We start from the raw sequence: 4,937 nt of genomic DNA, 5'->3' as shown, positions 1-4,937 counted from the left end.
GCATAACTGTGAATCCACAACTAAAGGTCAACCAATCTCTAAACACTCTTACGACTGTAAGTCCACCAATCCCTGAACTCCATTCTTTTGAAGACTCTAGAATAAACGGTGGTTCTTAAACTTTTAGTATCAGGACCCTTTTACACCCTTAAAACTTACCAAGGACTCTAAAGACTGTTTGTGTATGTGAGCTAATAATTACATTAATATTTATTATATTGAAAAATTTTTAAAGAAAATTTAAAAATATAAATTCATTTAAAATCAATAACAATAAACTCATTAAATAAACCATAAACAACATAATTTTAAGAAAAAAATAACTATTTTCCAAATCAAAAAAATTAGAAGGAAATGAGTGGCATTGTTTTACTTTAATTTTTAACTTAATAAAAGAAATCTGGATTTTCATTGGTTTCTAATTCAATATTGTTTCAATATGGTTTCTAAGTAAATATTGACAGACATAAAAAGAGAGATCGACAGTAATACAATAATAATAGAAGAGGACTTTAATAATCCCTTGATATTGATGGATAGATCCTCCAGACAGAAAATCAAGAAATGGTGGCCTTAAATGACACATTAGATCAGATGGACTTAACAGATATTTTTAGAACATTCTACCCAAAAGCAACTAAATACTCATTCTTCTCAAGTGCGCATGGAACATTTTTTAAGATAGACCACATGTTACGCCACAAAACACGTCTCAATAAATTTAAGAAGACTGAAATCATATCAAGTATCTTCTTTGATCACAATGATATGAAACTAGAAATCAATTACAAGAAAACTGAAAAACCTACAAACGTGGAGGCTAAATAACATGCTACTAAACAATGAATGGGTTAACAATGAGATTAAGAGAAAAGTAAAACATACCTCGAGATAAATTAAACTAAAAACATGGCCAAAATCTATGGGACACAACCAAAGAAGTCCTAAGAGGGAAATTCATAGCAGTACAGGCTTACCTCAAAAAACAAGAAGAATCTCATATAAACAATCTAACCTTATACCTAAAGGAACTTAGAAAAAGAAGAACAAAGTCCAAAGTGTGTAGAAGAAAGGAAATAATAAAGATCAGAGTAAAAATAAACAAAATAGAGGCTAAAAAACAATTTAAAAAATCAATGAAACCAAGAGCTGGTTCTTTGGAAAGAAAAACAAAATTGATAAACCTTTGCCAGACTTATGAAGAAAAAAAGAGAGAGGGCCTAAATAAGTAAAATTGAAATGAAAGAGGAAACATGACAACTGATACCACAAACATAAAAAGGATTATAAGAACATACTACAAACAATTATATGCCAACAAACTGGACGTGGAGGAAATGCATAATTTGTAGAAATACAATATCTTCCAAGACTGAATCATGAAGAAACAGAAAATATGAACAGACCAATAATTACTAATGAAATCGAATCAGTAATCAAAAACTTGCAATGAACAGTAGTTCTGGACCGAATGACTTCACAAATGAACTTTATCAAACATGCAAAGAAGAATTAATACCCATCCTTCTCAAACCATTCCAAAAAATTGAAGAGGAAGAAAAGCTCCCAAACACACTTTATGAGACCAGCATTACCCCGATAACAAAACCAGACAAAGATACTACAAAAAAAAAAAAAAAAAATATATATATATATATATATATATATATATATATATATATATATATATATATATGAAATTACAGGCCAATGTCACTGATTAACATAGATGCAGAAATTCTCAACAAAATATTAGCAAACTGAATTCGGCAATATATTAAAAAGATTATACACCATGATCAAGTGGGATCTAATCCTGGAATGCCAGATTGGTTCAAGATTGGTTCAATATCCACAAATCAATTAATGTGATACAGCAAATAAACAAAATGAAGAATAAAAATCATATGATCATATCAACAGATATAGAAAAAAGCGTTTGACAAAGTCTAATACCCATTTAAGATAAAAGCACTCAGCAAAGTGGAGATAAAGGGAACATACCTCAACATCATAGATGCCATTAAACTCACAGCTAACATCACACTCAATGGTGAAAAGCTGCAAGCTTTTTCTTTAAGATCAAGAACAAGAAAAGGATGTCCAATTTTACTACCTGTATTCAACATAGTATTGGAAGTCTTAGCCACAGTAATTAAACAAGAAAAAGAAATAAAAAGCATTCAAATTGGTAAGGAAGAAGTAAAACTGTCATTATTTGTAGATAACATAATACTATATGTAGAGAACCCTAGATTCTACCAAAAAACCATTAGAACTGATAAATGAATTTAGTAAAGTAATAGGATGCAAAATTAATATTCAGAAATCAGCTGCATTCTTACATACCAATAACCAACTATCAGAAAGAGAAATTAAGAAAAAAAAAATCCCATTTACAATTACATCAAAAAAAATACCTAGGAATATTTAACCCAGGAGGTAAAACACCTGTACTCAGGAAACTATAAGACATTGAAAAACAAAACTGAAGACTATACAAATAAATGGAAGGTTACATCGTGTTCACAGATGAGAAGAATTAACATCATTAAAATGTCCAAACTACGCAGGGCTACCAGTCAAGATGGCGGAGTAGGTAAACGCTGTGCTCGCCTCCTTCCTCAACCACATCAAAATTACAACTAAACTACTAAACATTCAACTTTGAGAATCACCCGAAGACTAGCTGAACAGAAGTCCTATAACTAAGGATATGCAGAAGAAGCCACATCAAAACTGGTAGGAGGGGTGGATGCGAAACAGACTGGTCCTATACTCATGTGTAACATTTAAAAGGAGGGATATCTTGGCTGAGGAGGTCCCCCTTGAGGAGCAAGGGGTTTAAGTCCCACACTAGGCTCCTTAGTCCAGGATTCCAGTGCCAGGAAGAGAAGTCCTCATAACTTCTAGCTATGAAAACCAGTGGTTGAGTGAGATGGAGGGCTGCTAGAGTCCCAAGCATTCCTCTTGGCCCACACTTGGACATATTTGCTGATGGACTCACTTGCTCTGAGCTCCAGTGCTAGGGCAACAGATCAAAAGGCAGCAGCTCTACCTAATACACAGAAACAAACAAAGGGAGGCAGCCAAAATGAGGTGACAAAGAAACCTGTCCCAAATGAAAGAACAGAATAAAGCTCCAGAAAAAGAACTAAACAATGAAAACAAGCAATCCGCCAATGCAGAGTTCAAAACACTGGTTATAAGAAAGCTCAATGATCTCAGTGAGAACGTCAACAAAGAGAAAGGAAACATAAAAATGGAGATAAAAAACATAAAAAAGAACCAGTCAGAAATGAAGAATACATTAGAGGGAATCAACAGGATAGATAAAGCAGAGGATGCAAATCAGTGATTTGGAATATAGAGTAGCAGAAAACAATCAGAACAGTAAAATAAAAAAAGAATCCAAAAACTTGAGGATAGTTTAAGGGGCCTCTGGGCCAACACCAAGCAAACCAACATTTGCATCACAGCAGTATCAGAAAGAGAAGAGAGCAAGCAAGAAACTGAAAACCTATTTGAAGAAATAATAATGGAAAAATTCCCTAACCTGACAAAGGAAATAAGACATAAGCCCAGGAAGTACAGGGAGTCCCAAACAAGATAAACTCAAAGAGGCCCATACCAAGACACATCATAATTAAAATGCCAAAAGTTAAAGACAAAGAGAGAATCTTAAAAGCAGCAAGAGAAAAGCAGTTAGTTACCTACAAGGGAGCTCCTATAATACCGTCAGCTGATTTCTCAACAGAAACTTTGCAGGCCAGAGGGATTGGCATGAAATATTAAAAAGGATGAAAAGCAAAGATGTATAAAAAAGATTACTCTACTCAGCAAAGCTATCATTTAGAATCAAAGGACAGATGAAAAGCTTCCCAGACAAGAAAAAGCTAAAGGAATTCATCAAAGTCAAATCAATATTGTAGAAAATTTTACAGGGACTTCTTTAAGAAGAATAACAAAGAAAAAAAGATTAAAAATATGGATAATAAAATGGCAATAACTACATATCTATTAACAATTACTTTAAATGTAAATGGATTAAATGCTCCAATCAAAAGACATAGGTTGGCTGAATGGATAAGAAAACAAGACCCTTATATATGCTGCCTATAAGAGACTCACTTCACATTGAAAGACACACACAGGCTGTAAGTAAAGAGATGAAAAAGATATTTCATAAAAATGAAAAAAAAAAAAAAGGTATGGTAGCAGTACTTATACCAGACAAAATAAACTTGAAAATATGAAAGTAAAGGCTATAACAAGAAACAAAGAAGAATTCAGTAAGTCCATTTCTGGGTATGTATCTGAAGAAATCCAAAACACTAATTCGAAAAGATTTGTGCATCTGTAAGTTCATTACAACATTATTTACAACTGCCAAGATACGGAAGCAATCTAAGTGTCCATCGATAAAATGAATGGATAAAGAAGAAGTGGTACATATATACAATATTATTCAGCCATAAAAAAAGAATGAAATCTTGCCATCTGCAAAAATATGGATAGACCAAAAGGGTATTATGCTAAGTAAAATAAGTCAGAGAAAGACAAATACCATATGATTTTACTTAAAAATGGAATCTAAAAAACAAAATAAACAAAACTGAAACAAACTCATAGATACAGAGAATATTTTGACAGTTGCCATATGGGAGGGGGTTGGTAGGATGCGTGAAAAAGGGGAAGAGATTAAGAAGTACAAATTGGTAGTTACAAAATAGTCGTGGGATGTAAAATATAACATAGTATATATAGTAAATAATAGTACATAAATACATACATAATAATTATGTTTGGTGTTAGATAGGTACTAAATCTATCAAGGTAATCACTTCATAAGTTATGTAAATGTATAATCGCTATGTTGCACACCTTAAACTAATATAATATTCTATGTCAACTATAATTGAAAAATAAAAAAAAAA

At 32.3% G+C, this 4,937-nt stretch overlaps 1 protein-coding gene across 9 annotated transcripts in view; it reads right to left on the bottom strand.

Moving 5' to 3' along the window:
• Positions 1-4,937, bottom strand: part of ST3GAL3 (ST3 beta-galactoside alpha-2,3-sialyltransferase 3) — a 182,023-nt gene that overhangs the window by 144,600 nt on the left and 32,486 nt on the right. The gene's annotated exons all lie outside the window — the stretch shown is intronic.

This window comes from Pteropus vampyrus, unplaced genomic scaffold (assembly GCF_000151845.1).
Source record: "Pteropus vampyrus isolate Shadow unplaced genomic scaffold, Pvam_2.0 Scaffold135, whole genome shotgun sequence".
NCBI lineage: Eukaryota > Metazoa > Chordata > Mammalia > Chiroptera > Pteropodidae > Pteropus > Pteropus vampyrus.
The sequence above is the reverse complement of the archived record's forward strand: the minus strand, read 5'-3'. Positions and strand labels throughout refer to the sequence as shown.